We start from the raw sequence: 27,023 nt of genomic DNA, 5'->3' as shown, positions 1-27,023 counted from the left end.
AAGAAAGCGCGGGCTACAGCGGCGGTGGGTGTCCAAGGGCTCTGTGTCCGTTCCTGGTCGTACCAAGCTGCGGGGGGGGGGGGGGGGCGGTTGGTCCCCGGAAGTTTAGCCAGCCTCCGGAACCTGTCTGCGGCACTTTTTCAGGGCAGGACTCAACACACCCGACCTTTCACTCATTTTACCATCTCTTCTCCCAAGAACATAGCAGCTACTTACTGCATACTCTTCTGTGTAACTGGAGCACTGAAATATTTTTAAGTGATAGATATTCTTAAAAACAATTAAATCATGTGTATGTTTCTATTAATATATACCACAAATTGTAACATACATTTGTTTGACCTGATAATGAAAAAAAATTATAGCAGTTTTTTGAGTTCCATTTGAGAAAGAGAGGGCTGCACAACTGACCAAGATTATCAAATACTTTTACAAGGAATGCAAGCAAAAAGGACACCTTGAATGAATGATGAATGTTGAGCAGATGCTCTAAGGGATTCAGAGGCTCTAACCTAATGAAATACAACATCCTGAGAGGTGTGAGCAGGAAAGCATGCTATTATATCTCACAGGAAACATTCTGATTCTGGTGTCTCATTCTCATGACAAAGGTGGCAACCAGAATAGAGAATAGCACAGCATGGATCCATCCTCCTGACAAAGACAGGAAGAAGAATGGAAAATAATGCAAAGTTAGCACCTTCTTGTTCAAATACATTGTAATCCCAGGGTTTTCCTCTCTTCCAGTAAGGATGTAAGACATTTAGTCTTGACAAAGTGTAACTGTGATCTAATAATTGCTAGAACTCCAGGCTTTAGAGAATTTCAAGGTTTGTTTTACAAATAGAAAAGTGTATTATCATTCATAAGTGTTTTCAGTTTCCCAGGAAGGTGATTTTTTTTAAAATAAAATATAATTGTTATGCCATAGAATCATGGATATAGGAAGTAGAACTAGGATTACTTAAAACTCATATCGTAGTACTCTGAGACTATCAGTAAGAGAAAATTATTTATGTTGGACAAAGACAGGAAAAAAAATCTACAAATGTTGTAGTTACAAAATCGTGATTGTAGCTAATAATAATACAGAACAATAGCACAGCTCAATGTTAGAATATGTGTTCATCTTTATATATGTATGGATGGGAGATAAGTTAGAGATTGTAATAATAAAATAAATTTATAAAGGTCAGAAAAACAACTCATTGTCACATGTCTTTGAAAAATATTTTTCAAGAGTCAAAACTCTGAACTGAAAGCAAAACTGAAGAAAGTCAAGTAATTTTTAAAAATATAACTTGCAAGTAAATGCTATTACTTGGGTATGTATTTCATAATCTGATCATTCCAAATTGTAATTAGGGCACTTCACTACAAACTTAATAGGCTGAACTGTTTAAAACCTTATGGATGTGATTCAGCCATACTTCATTAAAAAGAAATCTTTTGAATGTGAAATTTCAAACCTTCATTCCAAAATATTTTTTGCCATATTGAGATCTTAATCTTCTGAAATGACATCTTGAGGAGTTCTAGTAGCAATATAATAGAGGCTTTTATATACCTTAAACTGTTTAACCCTCACAACACTTCTATGAGGAAGGACCAGCTGTTCTATGCACTAAAACTAAGCACATAGCTGCTTTTCATGTGAAAAGAAATGATCTGATAATCATATATAATTTATTTACAAGTAGAAATATAAGACAAAACTGACTTACAGAAGGAGTTGTCAGCAGATCTGGATTGTGCATACATATGACCTTCTATTTGTTTTTTCTTTTAAAGGTTTTAATAGTAGTCAGACTCAGTTTAGTCAAAAGGGGAAATCGGGGATTTGTACACCTGTCCCACTAAGCTCTCCGTGTGACACCTTAACATCTCACAATAAAGATAATAGCCAAGTACACTGGAGTCACAGTTCAGTCCTGATACACTGTGCAGCCTCCCAAACAGAAGAAACGGCTTTAAGAGAAGAGACAAGTTGAGGTTTATTAGCTGAATCCCAGTTGATGAGATGTCAGAGGGGAATCTGAATGTGACACAGTAGCAGGGATCATACTGTATGGGGCGTTCAAGAAGTTGAAATATTAAGTTAAACTAATGGTATAAAAGAGATATGAAAGTCAAGGTGAAAGTCGCTCAGTCGTGTCCGACTCTTTGTAACCCTGTGGACTATACAGTCCATGGAATTCTCCAGGCCAGAATACTGGAGCGGATAGCCTTTCCCTTCTCCAGGGGATCTTCCCAACCCAGGGAGTGAACCCAGGTCTCCCACATTGCAGGTAGATTCTTTACCAGCTGAGCCACAAGGGAAGCCCAAGAATACTGGAGTGGGTAGCCTATCCCTTCTCCAGCAGATCTCTCCAACTAGGAATCAAACCAGGGTTTCCTGCATTGCAGGCATATTCTTTACCAACTGAGCTATCAGGGAAGCCCACAAAGAGATACAGTGCAAAACAAAGAGATGCACAGCCAACAGAAGTAGACGTGAAACACACTCAGAATGTGTAAGTATATAGAAAAAATGTCAACAACAACAGCAATTGCTAACATTTTCTGGTTCTTACTCTGTCATAAGCATCAATCTAAGTGTTTTATGTACATTAACTCATCCTCACAGGAATTTTATGATGTAAGATTATTTTATTATTATTAAGACTATATCATTGTATACATAGGGAGACTGTGACAGAGAGAGGTTTAGAATATGCACATTTGCTAAGGACTGAAACTAAACTAACTTAGGCAGCCAGCTGTAGAGTTTGGACCTTTAGTTACCTATCATCTTGTTGAAAGCATTACTGATAGGGGAAGGAACCCAGAAGTGAGCTGGCATTCCCAGAATTCTGCTGAAAAAAATGTATAGCAAGATAATTTTCTTATTATTTGAACTGTGCCTTTTAATTGTAATTCCAGCTGACTTGGGCCAGAAAATATAGGTTGCATGTATAGAAGAAAAAAACAGAAGAGAAGCATCAGAAAAGGAAATGAAAGGAAGGCATTCCATCTAGAACAACACATATTTGATCCTGCTCCCTGTACATGCATTATTGGTGAGCCTTTGTGCAAGGGCCCAAATGAACATAAGCCAATATTGCAATTATTTCCCTCACTAGATGCCATCTCGTGCTTCCCCATTTAGTGCTATTGCTTGTTTATATTTGCTAATAAGCTCTGAGTTATTGGTTCTGTACCCAGTCAATTAAAAGTGGTTTACAGGAAAAGGAAAGAGTGTGTGATTACCTTTTGTGAAATTCAAAAGGTAATTAAAATATGTTTGGAATTCCTGTTATATAAATAATACCGGTTCAGATTTATTTGTTCTGAGAGGGGTTACCAAATGTCATCAGAAAATGGAAAAGTTAGATTCTTGGAATTTTTCATTAAAAGAAAGGACGTCTTACTGTTTTCTTTAGCATGTACAGGAGAAAGAAGGCCTAGTGATAAGGCTGTCAGCTCAGATTGCCCAGGTACACAATGACTGACTGCTTGGAAAAATCAGGGTTGTAGCAATTAAAATGTGAAGAGTAAGCATTTAGCACTTTTCATTTTGTGCTAGTTGCTAAATGCAGTAAAATATTCTAAACATCAAAACAATGACAAAGTTAATATCTTAGGGTAACTTGATATATGTAAGTCCCAAAACATTAGCATTGATTTTTACCCTTCTTATGTCATCTAATAGAAACCTAAGGAATTTAGTTGCTATTTCTGTGGTCCAAAAGATCATATCACTTTGATATTTTCTACATCCGAAAGATTTTGTTTTCTCTGTGAAAATCTTTTAACTCCTCTAAGTCTTAATCCTCTCATCTCTAAAATGGAGTAGATAAGATATTATTAAATATTCTCTCCTCTTTATTGCCTTTCAGTGACACTTTATTTAAAGATTCTCTTCCTAGCAGTAGGGATAAGTTTAAATTATTTATATTCAAATATCTGCTAATGATTTCTATTATTAATATTTAAACTTAGTATTCAGATAAGTTTTGGAGAGAGTATGATAGAACTGATCTGTGAAATAACAAAATAAACAAATGTATGCCTACATGTATCATTAGACAGTTCTATACAAGCAACTAGAGTTGGAAAAATACTGTCAGAATGTTATAAGCAAAAATACTGATATGTATACAATCAAAAAAGCAATTCTGTCTTCCATGGAGCAATTGTCATGGAAAGCTATTGGACTTTATTTCAATAATTATACCACTGTTCAATAAAGTTTTTCAACTTATCTTCTGAAATTGCCTTAAGAAGGTATGGCACTTTTATGTTAATGGCTTCCTTAATCTTGGCAAAATTTGATAAATGTCAAGTAGGTTTGGTTACTCACAAAGGAGGATCTAATGTCTTATGGTGCTTACTGAGTGACTCTTACATAATATCAAAACAGGTATTTCAAAATTGTTTTGAACAGTGACATTTTTACAACAGTGACATTGTTGCAATTTTGCAACACTTTTGCAACTCATACATTCATCTAATTTGGACTATGGTAAGATTCCTATGAAAGAGCTTTTGCAAGGGAATTAATACAAAAAGAATATCATCCATTTGGAAGCATGATTTCTAGCCTTTTCTTTTATAAATTACCTGCTTTGGCATCTATACATCATTTATACACATTTTTTATATCTACAGAAATAGTATGAGTATCTGTCATAAAATAACTGCCATAATGTATTGAAAAGTTTATTCATCCCATATTGTATGAATTTCAAGCTTATATCAACACACGTGTAAGTATAGAATTGCACATAGTTACCTGAAAGGTAGGACAAATGATCTAAGATGACATTTTTCTTTCTATGCTATCCAATTTGTGTATTTTCCTTACTAGTATTTTTTTAAAAGAAATATATTATTTGATAAAATTATTGCTCAACTGAATTTCATCAAAATGTCATCATTTTTATGTGCTTAAAAGGCTTCTTATCCTCTATTATTAAGTGATAAGAGATTATAATTAGACAAAAATGGATATTAAATGAAAGATATTAAAATATGTTTTAATAAAATTTAGCATGAAATGCAGAGCAAATATAAAAAAAGAATTCCTTTATTATTTAGAAGTGAGATTTTAATTTTTCTAACTCATCTTATGTATTTTATATGTATTCACAAAAATATAAGCTATGCACAAACACAGGTATACATAAGTCTATTATTAACTACCATTGGTTACTTATATATATATACACCATAATTTTTTTAAAGATTTCACTTTTAGTTTCCCTTGAAACCGAATTCCTAGATCCTTAAACACTTCTATACATTTTTATAAAATGTGTATATATATATATATATATATATATATATGTATATATTATAATAAAGCTGTTTATGTTGCTACTTTGGGGAAAAAAGAAATTGCATTTAGTTAGTAAATCTGAGTCATGTTTTTTTAAATTAATCCTCTGTGGAATCTAAGTAAGAGAAAGCTCCATGAATATTTTCCTAGAAAATTATGCTAAAAACAAATTTAGTAAAATTGTAAAAATATACAATTGATGATTCTAGAGGATATTTGAAAATAAATTTAACTGCAAAACAAAAATAAACTGTTCATAATTTGACAGAAATGAGGTACTTTTTATTAGAAGAGGAAATGTGTAGTATCTAAATCAATCATAAATGCAGATTTCCAAAATAGTAGAAAGTTCAATTATTTCAGCATTTATTAGTATTTATTTATTATTATTTAGTATTGGTACTCAGCATTTACTGAATACCAGTTACATATTGGGCTTCCCTGGTAGCTCAGCTAGTAAAGAATCTGCCTGAAATGCAGGAGACCCAGGTTCAATTCCTGGCTTGGGAAGATCTCCTGGAGGAGGGCATGGCAACCCACTCCAGTATTCTTGCCTGGGGAATCCTCATGGACAAAGGAGCCTGGCGGGCTACAAAGAGTTGGACACGACTGAGTGGCTAAGAACACACACATTTACATGTTGGACCCAAACCACAGAAGACATGAAGACCATAGGTAAGATGTCATCATTCCCTTCGAGAGGCCTATATTCTAATATAAAGCTGGCATGAAAAGCATTATAATACATATTAAAATGTCATATATAAATACCCATATGCTGTCTCTGGAAAAAACAAAGCCAAAGAGATGATCATTTCAACTGTAAATGTTGAAGAAAGCTATCTGAGGGACAAGCTATTTTGACTGATTCGTGAAATTTAGTCCAGAGGTCTGTTAATACCCCATGCATACTAATTACCTGTTGTTTGCATAAGAAATTACCCCCAAATTGAGCAACTTCAATACACATTTATTATCTCTGTTTCTGGGGACCGGGAATCTGGATAGAGCTTAAATGGATCCTTTGACTTACATTCTCTCACAACTAAGGGGTCAGTCCAGGGTCTCCAGTTTCACCTGAAGCTTTGACTGGAGAAGAACCTACTACATTCACTTGGACATTTTTACAAAATGCAATTTCTCAGACATATTGGACTTAGGGCCTCAGTACCCTGCTGATTTTGGTTAGAGCATATTCTCAATTAATCCCTTGAGGTATGGGACTCTCTGACATGGCATTTTGCTTCTGAATTTGAAAGTCAAATAAGAGAATAAGTGTGCTAGCAAGATGCAAGTCATAAGCTTTTGTAACCTGATCATAGAAGTGACATCCCATTACTTCTGCTGTATTCTACTGGTTAGAAGCAAGTCACTATATGCAGCCCACAATCAAGGAGAAGGTAATTGCACATGGATAGAAATTCAAGGAACTGAGGTCATTAAAGGTCAACTTAGAACTCTGCCACAGTTCAGTTCAGTTCAGTCGCTCAGTCATGTCTGACTCTTTGTCACCCCATGAACTGCATCACGCCAGGCCTCCCTGTCCATCACCAACTCCTGGAGTCCACCCAAACCCATGTCCATTGTGTCGGTCATGCCATCCAGTTATCTCATCCTCTGTCATCCCCTTCCCCTCCTGCCCTCAATCTTTCCCAGCATCAGGGTCTTTTCAAAAGAGTCAGCTCTCCGCATCTGGTGGCCAAAGTACTGGAGTTTCAGCTTCAGCATCAGTCCCTCCAATGAACACCCAGGACTGATCTCCTTTAGGATGGACTAGTTGGATCTCCTTGCAGTCCAAGGGACTCTCAAGAGTCTTCTCCAACACCACAGTTCAAAGGTATCAATTCTTTGGTGCTCAGCTTTCTTTTTAGTCCAACTTTCACATCTATACATGACCATAGCCTTGACTAGACAGACCTTTGTTGGCAAAGTAATGTCTCTGCTTTTTAATATGCTGTCTAGGTTGGTCATAACTTTCCTTCCAAGGAGCAAGTGTCTTTTAATTTCATGGCTGCAATCACCATCTGCAGTGATAAAAATAAAGTCAGCCACTGTTTTCACTGTTTCCCCATCTATTTGCCATGAAGTGATGGGACCAGATGCCATGATCTTAGTTTTCTGAATGTTGAGTTTTTTAAGCCAACTTATTCACTCTCCTCTTTCACTTTCATCAAGAGGCTCTTTAGTTCTTCTTCACTTTCTGCCATAAGGGTGGTGTCATCTGCATAAGTTTTATTTGAGAAAACAGGAATAAAAACTTTCAACTACATGTATAAAGAAGTGTCTTAACGCATCATCTACTCAGATTGAGCATTGGGAGTTTAGTTTAGAAGCCTGTTAACATTCCAACAGACTAAAAGATTTTCATTTTACAGCTAGTTGTTATACAAGTGAGTTATTAAGAATTCCTTTTGAGCCAGGATCATACTACTAAGGGTAATTACTATTCCTTGAAAACTTATTCTCTTAACTACTATTCCTTGAGCCACTGTGTATCTATATTTTCATTTACCATAACAATCTGCTTATAAGATAAAATTGTATGTACATGAGAAAAACTGAGCACATCACTTAAAAGTACTCTTTCATAACATATATTGCAGTAATACACAGACCTAACACACAATGACTCAAAGCAACCAAAACTTATTTGTTTACATAACATTCCAATGTCTCCTCAGGTTGGCAAATGGGAGAACAACATAATGGATTCTCTCAAAATTTTCCTTTTTTTTTTTCATTTATTTTTATTAGTTGGAGGCTAATTACTTTACAATATTGTAGTGACTTTTGCCATACATTGACGTGAATCAGTCATGGATTTACATGTGTTCCCCATCCTGATCCCCCTCCCGCCTGCCTCCCCATCCTGTCCCTCTGAGTCTTCCCGGTGCACCAGCCCCGAGCACTTGTCTCACACATCCAACCTGGGCTGGTGATCTGTTTCACCCTTGATAGTATACTTGTTTCAATGCTATTCTCTCAGAACATCCCACCCTCGCCTTCTCCCACAGAGTCCAAAATTCTGTTCTGTACATCTGTGTCTCTTTTTCTGTTTTGCATATAGCGTTATCGTTACCATCTTTTTAAATTCCATGCTAACGCATTAGTATGTATACTGTTAGTATACTGTATTGGTCTTTATCTTTCTGGCTTACTTCACTCTATATAATGGGCTCCAGGTTCATCCATCTCATTAGAACTGATTCAATGGCTGAGTAATATTCCATTGTGTACATGTACCATAGCTTCCTTATCCATTCGTCTGCTAATGGGCAGCTAGGTTGCTTCCATGTCTTGACAATTATAAACAGTGCTGCGATGAACATTGGGGTGCATGTTTCTCTTTCAGATCTAGTTTCCTTGGTGTGTATGCCCAGGAGTGGGATTGCTGGGTCATATGGCAGTTCTATTTCCAGTTTTTTAACGATCCTCTATGACCCACCTCCCAGAATATTGGAAATAAAAGCAAAAATAAACAAATGGGACCTAATCAAACTTAAAAGCTTTTGCACAGCAAAGGAAACTATAAGCAAGGTGAAAAGACAGCCCTCAGAATGGGAGAAAATAATAGGAAATGAAGCAACAGACAAAGGATTAATCTCAAAAATATACAAGCAACTCCTGCAGCTCAATTCCAGAAAAATAAATGACCCAATCAAAAAATGGGCCAAAGAACTAAACAGACATTTCTCCAAAGAAGACATACAGATGGCTAATAAACACATGAAAAGATGCTCAACGTCACTCATTATCAGAGAAACGCAAATCAAAACCTCAATGTGGTACCATTACACGCCAGTCAGGATGGCTGCTATCCAAAAGTCTACAAGCAATAAATGCTGGAGAGGGTGTGGAGAAAAGGGAACCCTCTCACACTGTTGGTGGGAATGCAAACTAGTACAGCCACTATGGAGAACAGTGTGGAGATTCCAAAATTTTCATCTAGAGAGTTAGGCTGATGGTTTCTCTGTCAGCTTCAATATACAGTCACATATAATGTCACAGGGGTTTCTAGAAAACCACAGAAGACCACTTCTGTTCATATTCCTTGGTTAAACCTTCAACATGTGGCCAGCCTGCATTGAAAAGGAAGCTTAACACCATAATCAAATGGGACTTATTCCCAGGGATGCAAAGCTTTTTCAATATCTGCAGATCAATTAGTGTGATATATAACACAACAAAATAAGTTGAAAAAAAAAGCAACTATGCAATAATCTCAATAGATGCAGAAAAAGCTTTTGACATAATTCAACACCCATTTATAATAATAATAATAAAAAAAAACAATCCAGAAAGTGAGCACAGAGGGGAAATGTCTCAACAAAATAAAGGCTATCTTGACACACTTACAGGTCACATCATATTCAATGGTGAGAAGCTGAAAGCATTTCCTCTAAGATAAGGAACAAGACAAGTGTATCTACTCTCATCTCTTTAATTCACCATAGTTTTGGAAGTTCTAACCATGGCAATCAGAGAAGGAAAAAAAAAAAAAAAAAAGGAATCCAAATAGGAAAAGAAGTAAAACAGTCACTGTTTGCAGATGACATGATGGTACACACAGAAAATTCTAAAGATGCTACCAGAAAACCAGAAGAGCTCACTAATGAATTCAGTAATGTTGCAGGATGCAAAATTGATACATAGACATCTGTTGCATTTCTATACACTAATAACAAAAGATAAGAAAGAAAAATTAAAGAAACAGTCTCATTTACCACATTTCTATACACTAACAACAAAAGACAAGAAAGAAAAATTAAAGAAACAGTCTCATTTACCGCATTTCTATACACTAACAACAAAAGATAAGAAAGAAAAATTAAAGAAACAGTCTCATTTACCATTGCATCAAAAGGAATAAAATACACAGGAATAAACCTATCTAAGGAGGCAAAAGGACTGTATGCCAAAAACTATAAGACTTTGGTGAATGAAACTGAAGGTTACACAAACTGATGGGAACATATATCATGTTCTTGGATTGAGAAAAACAAATATTGTGAAAATGACTATACTATTCAGTGCAATTTACAAATTCAATGCAATGTCTATCAAATTACCAAAATGGCATTTTCCACAGAACTAGAACAAATAATTTAAGAACTTCTATGGAAACACAAAGGATCCCAAATAGCCAAAGCAAACTTGAGAAAGAAAACAGAGCTGAGTGAATCAGGCTTCTTGACTTCAGACTATACTTCAAAGCTATAGTCATCAAAACAGTATAGTACTGGTCCAAAAAAAAGAAGAAATGTAGATGATTGGAACAGGATAGAAAGCTAAGAAATAAACCCATGCACCTATGGCCAATTAATCTATAACAAAGGAGGCAAGAATACAGAATGGAGGAAAGACAGTCTTTTCAATAAATGGTAGTGGGGAAATGGGACAGCTACATATTAAAAAGTAACCTGGAGCAGTCTTTAACACCATACACAAAAAATAAACTCAAAGTTGGTTAAAGACCTAAATATGAGGTCAGACACAATAAATCTCTTAGAGGAAACTAGACAGAACATTTTTTTTACATAAATTGCAGCAATCCATTTTTCATCTGTCTCCTAGAGTAATGGAAATAAAAATAAACAAAACAAAATGATAAAAGTAAACAAAACAACAAACTGAACAAAAAGAAACAGAAACAAATGGAACCTAATTAAACTCAAAAGTTTTTGTACAGCAGTGGAAACCACTAGCAAAACAAAAAGACAATCCACAGGACAGGAGAAAATATTTGCAATGATGCAAACAACAAGAGATTAATCTCCCAAATTGACAAGCAACTCATGCGGCTCAATACAAAAAATAAACAAACAAATAAATAAATAAATCCAATCAAAAACTGGGCAGGAGACCTAAATAGATTTTCTCCAAAGAAGACACACCGATGGGCAGGAGGCACATGAAAAGATGCTCAAGATCTATGGCTGATTCATATCAATGTAAGACAAAACCCACTGAAATGTTGTGAAGTAATTAGCCTCCAACTAATAAAAAAAATTTAAAAAAAAAGAAAGAAAAGATGCACAAGATCGCTAATTATTAGAGAAATGCAACTCAAAACTACAATGAGATATCACCTCACACCAGTCAGAATGGCCATCATCAACAAAGCTGCAAACAACAAACAGCAAATGCTGGAGCGGTTGTGGATAAAAGAGAACCATCTTATGCTGTTAGTGAGAATGTAAATTGGATAGCCACTATGGAGAACAGTACGGAAGTTTCTTCAAAAACTAAAATTAGAGCTACCATATTGTGCAGGAATCCCACTTCTGTGCATATACCTAAAGGAAACTCTAATTTAAAAGGAAACATGCACACTAGTGTTCATAGCAACTCTATTTACAAGAGCCAAGACATGGAGACAACCTGAATGTCCACTGACAGATAAATAAATAAAGAAGGTGTGGTGTGTGTGTGTATACACAAAGGAATATTACTCAGCCATCATAAAGAATGAAATAATGCCATTTGCAGCAATATCGATAGACCTGGAAATTATCATACTAAGTGAAGAAAGTCAGACAGAGAAACACAAATATCATATGATACTGCTTTTATGCAGAAACTAAGGAAAAATGATATAAATGAACTTATTTCCAAAACAGAAACAGACACACAGACTTAGAAAATGAAATTATGGTTACCAAGGAGAAAAGGCGGGAGGGAAGTAGAGATTGGGAATTAGGGATTGACAAGTACACATTGCTATACTTAAAACAGATAACCAATAAAGACCCACTGTATAGCACAGGGAACTCTTTTCAATATTTTGTAAAAGCCTAAATGAGAACAAAAATTTGAAAATTAATAGAGCCTTGTATAACTGAATCACATTTCTGCACACCTGAAACTAACACAACATTTTTAATAAACTATACTTCAATATTAACTAAAAAATGAAAAAAAAAAAAGAAAAAAGAAATGTAGTCAGTTCAGTAGCCTAAGAAGGAACAGAAAATGATCTTGTTGAACCAGTAGTTTCTCCCACAAAGTAAATGTCAAAATTCTAAACAAGGCTGAGATCACTGAGGTTGAAAAAGTCTGTGTACTAGATTGTATATATACATGTACTAGACAGTATAATATAATGTATTAATATGTGCTGGTGCTTAGGGCATTCTGAGTTCCAGGTTCAAAAGAAAACAGTCGAAATCACAGAGAGGTCGCTTCTACCAAAACCAGTACAAGATGATGATGTGCTTACTCTCACTGTAGGATAAGCTCTGTTAGGATCTTTTTAGCCCTTCTTTTTAACCTGAAAAAAATTACAAGTAAATATCTAGTTTCAGTAGCAATTTCAGAGTTCCTAACACACAGGTCAGTATGTGTGAATATTTGGGAAGAACAGAGAATGCTGAGGAAAATTCATGCTATTGAATGTAGACCATGGGGAAGTTCATAGGGCTTCCCTGGTGGCTCAGAGGTTAAAGTGTCTGCCTCCAATGTGGGAGACCCAGGTTCAATCCCTGGGTCAGGAAGATCCCCTGGAGAAGGAAATACTCCAGTATTCTTGCCTGGAGAATCCCATGGACGGAGGAGCCTGGTAGGCTACAGTCCACGGGGTCGCAAAGAGTCAGACACCCCTGAGCGACTTCACTTCACTTCGGGCTATGGGGAATTTCATAGACATCATTTGTGGGAGCATCTGTTGTAGTATGCTACCATCTACATATGACACATATGCTGATGTCAAGCACCAGGTTAAAAAAAACTGAAGAATTTTTGTATCTTCTTGATTTTCCAACATTTTCAGAATATAATTGCTCTGAATTTTATTCTTTTTCTAACACCTTTGATAAACTTAAATCTACCTTAGCAGTGGTTGATCTTCAACATGATGATGATGCATTTCATTCCCTCACTGACATGAACCATACATACCTTCCATTAGTGATTCACTGACCTTATTTTTTACATCAGAGAGTAACCTAGCAACCTGATTATCCCAATCAGCATGAGGTCAAAGGGAAAACCATTCAGGAGGAAAATACTCTCCTGTTGGCTCTCTCAGTAACCACTTTGCCAGAAGTCAACTACTTAGAATGACTGAGGGCATCAAGTCCGAGCCTTGGGTCTCCTGTTGTGCATGTCCAGATGAATCTATCCTAGCTTCAATGCTATTCACTAAGCTTTCATAGTCTATTTCTTCATCTGCCTATTCACTCAAAATAGAAAATTTGAATATTTCATACAAGATGTTATATACTCCCACAGATACCATGTTTTACTTCAGTGAAAGCCCAACAAACCTAGTCCAATGCAAGCAATCCATAGAAAAAAAATCTGGTTAAGAATCTCCCTCTTCTTAGGATGTCTTAGAGTTACAGTCTTTGGCTCCTTAGATGATGGGGTTTAGGTTGTATTTACATGATTTCTGTCCTAATAGATTAACATATAATAATAATTTTTAAAAATGGGCTTCCCTTGTGGCTCAGCTGGTAAAGAATTCACCTGTAATGCCAGAGACCTAGATTCAGTCCCTGGGTCGGGAAGATCCCCTGGAGAAGGGAAAGGCTATCCACTCCAGTATTCTGGTCTGGAGAATTCCATGGACTGTATAGTCCATGGGGTCACAAAGAGCTGGATACAATTGAGCAAATTTTACTTTCACTTTTAACAAATTAAATTAGTTGGCCTTGATAACTTACTTCTAGCTATGAAATAGCCAAGATATCTACATAAGATATCTACATAAGAATTATATTCATTGTAGATCATAATCACAGTGGATATTTTCTCTAAGTTCTACTGGCTCATTTACCTGACTGCCACTATTTTGGTCCTTTTTCAGTTAATGTCTTCCTTTCCATCACAGCTCTGGCCTTGATGTTTAGATTTTTTTTTTTTTTTTTTTTGGACATTGTCTCATCTACATTGTCAACATTTCCCCTCAGTGACCTCATTCACACAACTGACCCTGATTCTCCATCCTCCAAACTGCCTGGTTAGAACATCACACTGGTTTGCCACTTTGTAGAAAATAATAAGGTTAAGCTTTCCCTTTTATGTATTCATGCAAATGAACAAAGACAAGCACAGTTCCGATAATGCTAGTAACTAGGAATGTTCTTTACAATCTGCGTGATCCCAGGAGGAATTTCCAGGACCAAAGTAGAGGAGCCCTAAGGCAGATTATCAGGGCTATGCAGGAACAAAGAAGGACATTTCCATCGAATCCCACTGTGAGCTTGTGTCAAAAACTTGATGTCTTAACAGAGAGAATTCTCCATGCACCTCTCTGCTATGTCAAAGATACTGTTTGAGCTGGACAGGACCATTACAAACCATTATGCCATCAGCACCTCTCTTTCTGTATCTAATTGAAGACTATTTTCCAAGAACAATACCAAGCCAATCATAGAAAGGCATGGCCAGTTCAACATTCCCTCTTGTCATGGGAATTTTACAAGGCAACAGGAGGGTAGCAAGGTAGGAACAAATTAGTATACACTGCACAAATTAGTATACACCAAAGTAAGCTTTTTAAGTAAGAAAAGGATTATAGGACTTTTTAAAATAATGGGTGAAGATATGACATAATTAAACCTTGACATTCAAAAGCTTAAAACTCATATTTAAAAAACTAAGATCATGGCATCCAGTCCCATCACTTCATGGTAAATAGATGGGAAAACAATGGAAATGGTGATAGATTTTATATTCTTGAGCAGCAAAATGACTGCAGAAGGTGACTGCAGCCACAAAATTAAAAGATGCTTGCTCCTTGGAAGAAAAGCTAGGACAAACCTAGACAGCATATTAAAAAGCATAGACATTACTTTGCCAACAAAGGTCTGTCTAGTTAAAGCTATGGTTTTTCCAGTAGTCATGTAAGGACACAAGAGTTGGACTATAAAGAAGGCTGAGTGCTTAAGAATTGATGCTTTTGAACTGTGGTGTTGGAGAAGACTCCTGAGAATCCCTTGGACTACAATGAGATCAAAGTAATCAATTCTAAAGGAAATCAGTCCTGAATATTCATTGGAAGGACTGATGCTGAAGCTGAGGCTCCAATACTTTGGCCACCTAATGCAAAAAGTCAACCCATTGGAAAATACCCTCCTGCTGGGAAAGAATGAAGGCAGGAGGAGAAAGGGATGACAGAGGATGAGATGGTCGGATGGCATTGCTGACTCAATGGACATGAGCTTGAGAAAGCTCCAGGAGATAGTGAAGGACAGGGAAGCCTGGCGTGCTGCAGTTCATGAGGTAAAAAAGAATCGGAATTGATTGAGCAACTGAACAACAACAACATATGAAATAATTTTGCATGTTCAGATGATGAGGCAGTGGGAGAAGGACATCTCATCTCAGTCCATACGAGAAATGCTACTGCACAGAGGTCAGGTACCTACTTCGCTCCTTAATATTCCATAGCTTGTGCATGACATCGTACAGGAAGCAGTGATCAAGACCATCCCCAAGAAAAAGAAATGCAAAAAGACAAAATGGTTGTCTGAGGAGGGCTAACAAATAACTGAGAAAAGAAGAGAAGCTAAAGACAAAGCAGAAAAGGAAAGATATACCCATTTGAGTGCAGAGTCCCAAAAAATAGCAAGGAGAGATAAGAAGGCCATCCTCAGTGATCAGTGCAAAGAAATTGAGGAAAACAATACAATGGGAAAGACTAGAGATCTCTTCCAGAAAGTTAGAGATACCAAGGGAACTTTTCATGCAAAGAGGGGCACAAGAAAGGACAGAAATGATATGGACCTAACAGAAACAAAAGATACTAAGAAGAGGTAGAAAGGATACACAGAAGAACTGTACAAAAAAGATTTTCATGACCCAGATAACCATGGTGGTGTGACCACTCACCTAGAATCAGACATCCTGGAATGCGAAGTCCAGAGGGCCTTAGGAAGCATCACTATGAACAAAGCTAGGGAAGGTGATGGAATTCAAGTTGAGCTATTTCAAATCCCTAAAGATGATGCTGTGAAAGTGCTACACTCAATATGCCAGCAAATTTGGAAAACTGAGCAGTGGCCACAATTGGAAAAGGTCAGTTTGCATTCCAATCCCAAAGAAAAGCAATGCCAAAGAATGTTCAAACTACCGAACAACTATACTCATTTTACACACTAGTAAATTAAAGCTCCAAATCCTCCAAGCCAGGCTTCAACAGTATGTGAACCATGAACTTCAAGATGTTCAAGACAGATTTAGAAAAGGCAGAGGAACCAGAGATCAAATTGCCAACATCCGTTGGATCATAAAAAAAGCAAGAGAGTTCCAGAAAAATGTCTACTTCTGCTTTATTGACTATGCCAAAGCCTTTGACTGTGTGAATCACAACAAACTGTGGAAAATTCTTCAAGAGATAGGAATACCAGACCACCTGACGTGCTTCCTGAGAAATCTGTGTGGAGGTCAAGAAGGAACAGTTAGATCTGGACATGGAACAACAGACTGGTTCCAAATCGGGAAAGGAATACATCAAGGCTGTATATTGTCACTCTTATTTAACTTATATGCAGAGTCAGTTCAGTTCATTTCAGTCACTCAGTCATGTCTGACTGTTTACAACCCCATGAACTGCAGCAGGCCAGGCCTCCCTATGCATCACCAACTCCCAGAATTTACTAAAATTCACATCCATTGAGTCCATGATGCCATCAAACCATCTCATCCTCTGTTTTCCCCTTCTCCTCTGGCCTTCAATCTTCCCCAGCAACAGGGTCTTTTCAAATGAGTCAGTTCTTCACATCAGGTGGTCAAAGCTCAGCATCAGTCCTTGCAAAGAATATTCAGGACTGATTTCCTTTAGGATGAACTGATTGGATCACCTTGCAACTCATCTCACATGCTAGAAAGTAATGCTCAAAATTCTCCAAGCCAGACTTCAGCAGTACATGAACCATGAGCTTCCAGATGTTCAAACTGGATTTAGAAAAGGCAGAGGACCAGATATCAAATTGCCAACATCCATTGGATCAACGGGAAAAAGAATTTCATGGCTACAGTCACCATCTGCAGTGATTTCAGAGCCCCCCAAAAATAAAGTCTCTCACTATTTCCATTGTTTCCCTATCAATTTGCCATGAGCTGATGAGACTGGATGCCATGATCTTAGTTTTCTGAATGCTGAGTTTTAAGCCAAGTTTTTCACTCTCTCACTTTCATCAAGAGGCTCCTTAGTTCTTCTTCACTTTCTGCCATAAGGATGGTGTCATCTGCAGGCATATAGGAGTTTATTGATATTTCTCCTGGCAATCTTGATTCCAGCATGTGGTTCATACAGCCCAGCATTTCACATGATGTACTCGGTATATAAGAGAAATAAGCAGAAGTGACAATATACAGCCTTGACATACTCCTTTCCCTATTTGGATCCAGTCTGTTTTTCCATGTCCAGTTCTAACTGTTGCTTCTTGACATGCACACAGATTTCTCAGAAGGCATGTCAGGTGGTCTGGTAGTCCCATCTCTTTAAGAATTTTCCACAGATTTTTGTGATCCACACAGTTAAAGACTTTGACGTAGTCAATAAAGCAGACGTAAATGTTTTTCTGGAACTCTTTAGCTTTTTCGATGATTCAACGGATGTTGGCAATTTGATCTCTGGTTCCTCTGCCTTTTCTAAATCCAGCTTGAACATCTTGAAGTTCACGGTTCACATACTGTTGAAGCCTGGCTTGGAAAAGATTGAGCATTACTTTATTAGCATGTGAGATGAGTGTAAATGTGCTATAGTTTGAGCATTCTTTGTCATTGCTTTTCTTTAGGATTGGAGTGCAAACTGACCTTTGCCAGTTGTGACCACTGCTGAGTTTTCCAAATTTGCTGGCATATTGAGTGCAGCACTTTCACAGCATCATCCTTTTGGATTTGAAATAGCTCAACTGGAATTCCATCACCTCCACTAGCTTTGTTCATAGTGATGCTTCCTAAGACCCACTGGACTTTGCATTCCCGGATGTCTGGCTCTAGGTGAGTGATCACACCATCAATATTATCTGGGTCATGAAGATCTTTTTGTATAGTTCTTTTATGTATTCTTGCCACCTCTTCTTAATATTTTCTGCTTCTGTTAGGTTCATATCATTTCTGTCCTTTATTGTGCCTATCTCTGCATGAAATGTTCCCTTGGTATCTCTAATTTGCTTGAAGAGATCTCTAGTCTTTCCCATTTTATTGTTTTACTCTATTTCTTTGTATTGATTGCTGAGGAAGGCTTTCTTACCTCTCCTTGCTATTCTTTGAAACTCTGCTTTCAAATGGGTACATGTATCCTTTTCTCCTTGGCCTTTCACTTCTCTTCTATTCACAGCTATTTGTAAGGTCTCCTCAGACAACCATTTTGCCTTTTTGCATTTCTTTCTTTGGGGATGATCTTGATCCCTGCCTCGTGTACAATGTCACAAACCTCTGTCCATTCTTCTTCAAGCACTCTCTATCAGACCTAATCCCTTGAATCTATTTGTCCTTTCTGCTATATAATCATTAAGGGTTTTGATATAGGCTATGCCTGAATGGTCTGGTGGTATTCCCTAATTTCTTCAATTTAAGTCTGAATTTGGCAATAAAGAATTCATGGTCTGTGCCACATTCAGCTCCTGGTCTTGTTTTTGCTGACTGTATTGAACTTCTCCATCCTATGCAGAGTACATCACATGAAATGATGGGCTGCATGAAGCACAAGCTGGAATCAAAATTGGTGGGAGAAATATCTATAACCTCACATACCAGATGACACCACACTTATGGAAGAAAGCGAAGAAGAACTAAAGAGCCTCTTGTTGAAAGTGAAAGAGGAAAGTGAAAAATTTGGCTTAAAACTCAACATTCAGAAAATTAAGATCACGGCATCTGGTCCCATCACTTCACGGCAAATAGATGGGGAAACAACGGAAGCAGTGACAGACTTTACTTTTTTGAGCTCCAACATCACTGCAGATGGTGACTGCAGCCATGAAATTAATAGACACTTGCTCCTTGTACTAAAGCTACGACCAACCTAGATAGCACATTAAAAAGCAGAGATATTACTTCACCAACAAAGGTCCATCTAGTCAAAGTTACTGTTTTTCCAGTAGCCATGTACAGATGTGAGAATTGGACTTTAAAGAAAGTTGAGCGCCGAAGAATTGGTACTTTTGAACTGCGGTATTGGAGAAGACTCTTGACAGTCCCTTGGACTGCAAGGAGATCCAATCAGTCTATCCTAAAGGAAATCAGTCCTCAATATTCATTGAAAGGATTGATGCTGAAGCTGAAACTCCAATACTTTGGCCACCTGATGCAAAGAACTGACTCACTAGAAAAGATGCTGATGCTGGGAAAGATTGAAGGCAGAAGAAGAGGGCGACAGATAATGAGTTGGTTGGATGGTATCACTGACTCAATGGACATGAGTTTGAGTAAGTTCCAGAAGTTGGTGATGGACAGGGAAGCCTGGCATGCTGCAATCCATGGGGTCACAAAGAGTCGGACATGACTGACTGAACTGGGAAAGTTACTTGACTTAATTGTGCCTCAGGTTCCCCAAAGGCTTTTGTGAGGCTGAAATGAGTGGAAACACCTACAGCACTTAGAATAATAACTGGCACATAGTAATCATAAATGTATCCACTGTTAACAATTAGATAATAATGGGACAAAAAAATTCATGTCGGGGAGACCATTCTGTCTGACTTACTAACTTGAAATAGATGCTGATAGCATCTGTGTAAGCAATGAGGGCAATGAAGAAAAGTCCTCCTACCCCAAATACTGGCAAACAACTAACCTGAACAGTCCTATTATTAATGAGTTTCTGCATTTGCAAACACATAAATAAACCCTGTGCATTCATGGCATACATGCACTCACTCACTATGAAGCCAACAGAAAGAATCTATACCGTAACCCAAGATGAAAAACAAATTTTCTCAGGAATGAAAGTAAAAGGAAACTTGAACTATTTACTACAGCAAACAGAAATGTCTTGGGAAAATCAGATGTTGTACTTATTATTAAAGGGAGGAATATAATGAACACTGAAAATGGTGACAAAATATTATAAAAGACAAAATAAATCTCAGATGAAAGGAATGCTTAATAAATAGCCAAAATATGTAAGAGAAGGCAGGGATAAAACAAGGAACTATATAAGAAACTGGGCTTCCCAGGTGGTGCTGGTGGTAAAGAACCTGCCTGCCAATGCAGGAGACATAGAGACATAGGTGTGATCCCTGGGTTGGGAAGATCCACTGGAGGAGGGCATGGAAACCTACTCCAGTATTTTTTCTTGGAGAATCCCATGGACAGAGGAGCCTGGCCATGGGGTTGGGGGTCACAGAGAGTCGGGGATGACTGAAGTGGCTTAGCCGCAGCAGCAGGTTATAAGGGAACTGAACATAAAGCATCTGAATATACATCAGCTTTAGGAATAAAAGGAGCAGAATCAATACTTCATAAAATCAGATCAGTGATTAAGGAAACCTTGAGAAACCCCCCAGAGCATAGAGCATAAAGACAAGAGATAAAAAGATAAAAGATTAGAATGTGAAAAAGAAAAAATGAAACTATATTCATGGTCAATGGTATTTTAGAAAAAAGAATTAGACCAAATGGGAAAAGAACAATAACCCTCAACCTTAGTTGGTATAAAAATCCTTTTTGTATCTGGAAAAAGATACAAGTCTACAGATGGAAAGATCTCCTTCTTCAACAAATATCAGAAGTAATTTTTAAAAATTCTTGTATTCTTACTGTTCATTGGATTGCCGTTCCAATTTGAAAAGACATAGGTTTCAGAAAACGGTAACAAATCAGAACTCCATCTCAGAGATTTAAGGTGAAAAATTACATATTAACATCTATAAGAAATTATGCTATTATTTGGTGCTTTCTGACATTACCATGAATTTCCTTTAAAAAAAAAAACACCAATTAACATTCTACAAAAATATTACAGTATTCTGTACTACAGTTTCAAAAGCACCAGGTAATCATATTGTGAACTTCTGGAATAATAATATCACACACAAATTTCTTTGTAGAGTTGTAGACAAAAGTAGTTAAGTTCCTACCCGTATTAGTTTGCTAGGGCTGCCATAACAAAGTGCCACAAACTAGAAGGTTTACACAATAGAAATCCATTCCTCCTAGTCCTGGAGGCTAGAAGTTCAAGATCAAAGTGTTGGCAAGGTTTGTTTCCACTGAGCTTGTGGGTGGCTGTCTTCTCCATGTGTTTCCACGTGGCCTTCCCTCTGTGTGTTTGTGTCCTAATCATACCAGCCATACTGGATTAAGGCTCACCCCAATAACCTCACTTTAAGTTATTTAACTTATAAAAGATCTTCTCTCCAAATTCAGCCATATTCTGTGTTAAAAGTTAGGACTTCAATATATGAACTTTTTGGTGAGTAGCGTGATTCAGCACATAACACTACCAAAATTTTTTTTCAAAAATAAAGCTTTTCTCAGGGTTTCATCCAATATTAAAAGCCAGAAGATATGGTTCAACTTATTCAGAATTTTGTGGGAAGAATAAAAGTACATAATATGATAACTCTACACTCAGTCATGCTTTAATTCCCATATGAAGACAATTTGAAGAAATTTTCAACCACATAATGGTTCCAAAGATTTACTGTCACTAATCAAGATATAAAGCTCAATAATTGTGAAACATGATCATGAAAAACTGCATACAAAATGGCAGCCATGTCAAAAATATGACTTGAGAAAGTCAGATTGATAATACAAGAAAATTAAATTAATTGTACCTTGAATTTGAATTTCCAAAACTAGTAAGTGGACATAGGAAGACTGAAGAAAAATACAAACTATTTACTTAATATCTCTACTTTTATTTTAGCTATGTCAATGTGGTTGCTGTTGTTTTAGTTGCTAAGTGTGTCTGACATTTTTGCAATGCCCTGAACTGTACCCTGCCAGGCTTCTCTGTCCATGGGATTTTTCCAGGCAAAAATACTGGAGTAGATTGCCATCTCCTTCTCCAGGCAATCTTCCTGACCTAGGGATTGAACCCGCATCTCCTGCATTGGCAGGAGGATTCTTTACTTCTGAACCACCAAGGAAGCCCAGTTATGTCAACAGGTGTGACAATTCTTGGTGTTTACAACTAGTATGCAAATTTGTTCTTTCTTAAAGGCAAACATTTGTAGAAATAAAATCAGGCATATAAATTCTAAATCATAACAGAAAGCAAAGAAAGCACAGTTTCAATCAACATTTCTTATTTTAGGGGTATCAATCTTCCTTCACATTCTTAAAAATTATTGATGACCTAGAAGAGATTTTGTTCTATGGGTTACATATGCTGACACTTACTACAGTGACAAATGAAAACTGGACAACTTCTAAGACACAATTATGGGAAATAGATTTCATTAACTAATACACATTTCATGACCTGCCAGAATGATGATGGTGTTGCTTTTGCAGACTCCAGTTTTTGAAAACTTCACTGTATGCTCATGAGAAAATGAGAGCTGAATGAGGTAGATGATGTCTTAGTATTATTATGAAAATACTTTTGGCTTTGTGAACCCTTAAAAGGATCTTGGGAACTCCCTGAGGGTCCCAGATCTTTCATTAAGAACCATTGACTTCAATAAGTAAATGAATAGGAAACACCAATAAACCCAAAAAAAGTTGAAAAAATAAGACCAAATTTATCTAATAGATGATATTACAAGTAAAGATGAAGAATGAAAACTGAGTCACTTTTGATACAAAGGCATCTGCAGCTTGACATCCCTACACTCTGTTCTGGTGGCCTCTGTTTTTCAAATCCTAAAGGACACCTTTCAGACATCATGTCTTCTGACTTCTGGTGACATTCCTGACAACTTTCCCTTTCATTAAAGTTTTTCCTTCCTTGGTCTCCATATGCTATTTTCTGCCATTTCTACCAATCACTGTTTGATGACTGTCTTTCTTGGTTAGTTGGTTGGTTTCTGTTTGTTTGTTTTGGACTTCTCAGTTCTCTGGTTTCTGTTTTTTGCCCTCTGCTTTTTTAACATTATGTTTAAGACATCTCATCTACTCTCTTGATTTAATATCTTTATAATACTTCCTCCCAGAGTTTTGAATGCATGTATGTCTATTCATATATCAAACTGCTTACAGGATGTACCTGCTTGAGCCTGTCAAATTTAACATATTCAAAATTTTGTTGAGAAGCTTTCTCCCCTGAAAAGAGTATTTTCATATACCCTATTCAATCAGTCATCAGTCTTGTTGATTTTATTGTAAAAACAAATCTATTTTCTTCTTTTGCTCTTTACTAATAACGACCTTGGAGAAGGAAATGGCAACCCACTCCAGTATTCTTTCCTTGAGAATACCATGGATAGAGGCGCCTGTCAGGCTACAGTCCATGGGACTGCAGAAGTTGGACATGATTTAGCGACTAAACCACCACCACCACCACTAATGACCTAATTCAGAACTGTTATATCTTATCTGAACTCTTCTAAAACCCTCTTGCGTGGTCTCTCAGACACCAATCTTGACTTCCTTTGATCACTTTCCATCTGCATTCAGAGCAATCATCCTAAAAGCCAAATGCTGCCATTTTAACCAAAACTTAAAAACTTCATTACCTACAATGCATCTTAGTATGATATATAAGTCCCACTACACACCTCTATCATGGAATCTCTGCTACTCTGATAATGACATCATAAACAAATGCCATTATATATAGAGGGAGATATTTTTGACAATAAAAGTCTTCCCAGGTGGTGTTAGTGGTAAAGAACCTGACTGCCAATGCAGACAGAGGTAAGATAACTGGGTTCGATCCCTGAGTCAGGAAGATCCCCTGGAGAAGGAAATGGCAACCCATTCCAGTATTCTTGCGTGGAGAATTCCATGGAGAGAGGAGCGTAGCGGGCTACAGTCCATAGGGTTGCACAGAGTCGGACACAACTGAAGCAACCTAGCACACACACCAAAGTCAGTATTTTTCATCTCATTTGAATTGATTTTTCATTTATGAAACTCGGTAAAAATTAAAATGTAATTAAAAATATTGTAATAGCTGTATATACAAGAGGTGAATATGCCATCATTAAGAATGAAAAAGAGGATAAGCAAACACATGTAAATGTGAAAATTAGAGAAACTCTTTTAAATAATGTATGGTATAGTTATTCTAAATATCCATTAAATAACTTTTATGTATATTTTTAGCAACATGGAAACTATTTATGCTGGAATTTTATGTTGAAAAAGATTATAAAATTGCACATAAACTATGATCAAATCTATGCTTAAAATATAAATACACACACACACACACACACACACACACACATAAATACACACACAACCAAACTGGTAACACTGATTTTATGAAGCATATTTTTCTTTTTTCCCTCTCCAATTGTTTGATAATGCACTCTTGCTGCAATTTTTCTTGTTTTTAAAGATTCATGAAACTTTAAATCTTGGAGTTTTCTTGACATTATACTAATACCAATATTTTTATCCTTGATATGACATAAAATCTTAAACAGAAATTGTCCACTGGGTTTAATTTTTTTCTCTTTTCACTATGATATTTTGGGATTTATTTTAAATGGTACCAATGTAGAAATTAAGGTTTACACTCTTAAAGTAAATAAATCATCTATTTAAAATATCTATAATTTACCTTAGACATTTAATCTCTATAGTGGTTAAGAGCTCAAGATCTGAAGCTAGACTGCTTGGGTTTGTCACCTCAGCTCTGCCACTTACTAATGGTGTGATCTTCGACAAGTTATTTAACTTCAATGCACCTTAATTTTCACAAGTGTAAAATGGGAATAATAATTACACCAACCTCATGTAGTTGATAAGGATAAAATGACTAAAATAAGTAGAGCACTAAGAACAGTGTTGGGTACATACCAAACACTAAATAAATGTCAGTTGTTAGCTATTATCACCACAATATTATGTATTAGCATATTAAATATCTTACCATACAATATATAATTTTATATACATTGTAATTAGTTTTTTTCACATGCATTATTCATTTGCAATCATACCACATATCTGTGAACTAGAGCAGATATTACAACTGTTTTTGCATATGAGAAGTGAAAATCTCACAGAGACTGGGTCACTTGCCCAGAGTTTGAAAATTAGACATTTACCAGATAAAACACACTGACTCATGAATATTCTAATGCTGCCCCAGGGCCCAGGCTCATCATGACCAAAGTATCTGAGTGAGATGAATTCCCTGGCCAAAGGCAAGAAGTTGAAGATCTCTGCTTGTTTTCGTTTCTTATTTCAATATAAATGGGCAGACACTTATAAATGTTTAACAACAGGCTGGGATGGGAGGAAGCTCTGATTTATATTTATGTGGCCACTTCCTGTTTCTGGGGTATAAATACTCCTACGATGGACAATTGCAAGTTACCATGTGGTGTCAGTGAATACAGAGTTTGGAAGTGATGCTCATAGTGGCTCAGTCTAACCAAAATGGGCTGGTTCCAGTATACCAAGGAACACAAAAGCAACAAATGACTACAAATGTAAAACTTTGCCCATGTTTGGTCTCAGAGCTTAAATTAACATTGAAGCATTCCTCTAGCTCAGACTGTATAGGAATTGTTGCTAACCCGACCACTTTGTTTTCACCTAACACTTCAGAATCACTTCACATTAGAATAGCTGTTGAGATATAAAAATCTCCCAGGTCGTATCTTTTTCTTTCTGGGTTTCAGTGTTACCCTGAACCATCCAGAGGTGCTTGCCAGTTTATCATTTTCAACGCACATTGAAAATGTGCACATTTTCAATGCACATATTTTGAAATGCTTACTGGATCTCCTCTAAGTTATCAAGAAAACCACATTAATTAGTGTTGCTTATCCTCAGGGGAGGTCAAGGAAGGATACCAAAGGCTTCACAGTTGATCTGTCTAGATCTTCCGCTGACTTTATCAAAGGTAGACACCGTACTTTTTCAGAGGGGCATGTTTCATATTCTTCTACATTCCAGGGCTCTGGGTTCTTGCCTGCCTGAGTAGCCTGACATTGGTATGAGGTCAGAGGAGGGCATTTTCTTCTGGTTCCCCTATCACCACAGTGAAAACACAGTTTATTCAACTTGGACTCACCACCTGGTTCAAGAGAGCTTGAGAGAAATCTGATTATTTTCTGATTTGTCTTGTAAAATTGCCAAGCGCAATTACCTCAGAAATGGCAGGCCAAGAGCTCCCGGCTTCTTTACAAACACAAATGGATATCTGAATAATCATGGGTTCCCAGCTTGAACCACTGGTAAAAGTTGCTTGCCTTATTATTATCCTAAGTACCATTGTACTATTTGCATTTACTGAAAGGAAATATCCAAAAGACTATACTTCCAGTGCCCTCGACATATATTTAGCTATGGATCAGGCTGACTTAGCAGGGTCTAACTGGTTATCCACAAATCTGGTTCTGATGTGAGGCATTAGTGCTTCAGATTCTCAGAATACAAGATAGAGTTGCCTGTTGAACTCTTCAAAGATCACTGGTGATTAGAAAAACCCTCCTCTACTGACATGAGGGGAAAGTGACAGTGCTGGAAAGCATCAGCTCTTGATTAGAAAGGCATGAGCCTCCTCCTCCTCCTCATTTTCCTACTTTCGCCCTCCCCACCGTGTACAACAGCTTCAGAAACAGTCACTCAGGGACTGGCTTCTAGATTTTTCTGTATTGAGTTTGACAGTTGAGGCTTAATG

At 36.9% G+C, this 27,023-nt stretch overlaps 1 long non-coding RNA gene and 1 other non-coding gene across 2 annotated transcripts in view; both read left to right on the top strand.

Annotated features, from left to right (window-relative positions):
* The window catches only part of LOC136170957 (uncharacterized), a 38,599-nt gene extending 18,598 nt beyond the window's left edge, over window positions 1-20,001 (top strand). The window contains exons 5-6 of the long non-coding RNA XR_010663719.1: window positions 18,064-18,268; window positions 18,942-20,001. This is a non-coding gene — a long non-coding RNA (uncharacterized lncRNA). The remainder of the gene's footprint in view (window positions 1-18,063; window positions 18,269-18,941) is intronic.
* On the top strand, window positions 5,759-5,830 carry TRNAF-GAA (transfer RNA phenylalanine (anticodon GAA)). Its single transcript has one exon. It is a non-coding gene; the product is annotated as a tRNA-Phe (tRNA).
* Window positions 20,002-27,023: the final 7,022 nt, after the last annotated feature.

The sequence above is a fragment of the Muntiacus reevesi genome, chromosome 6, assembly GCF_963930625.1.
Source record: "Muntiacus reevesi chromosome 6, mMunRee1.1, whole genome shotgun sequence".
In the NCBI taxonomy this organism is placed as follows: Eukaryota; Metazoa; Chordata; class Mammalia; order Artiodactyla; family Cervidae; genus Muntiacus; species Muntiacus reevesi.
This window is presented reverse-complemented; position numbering and strand designations above follow the sequence as displayed.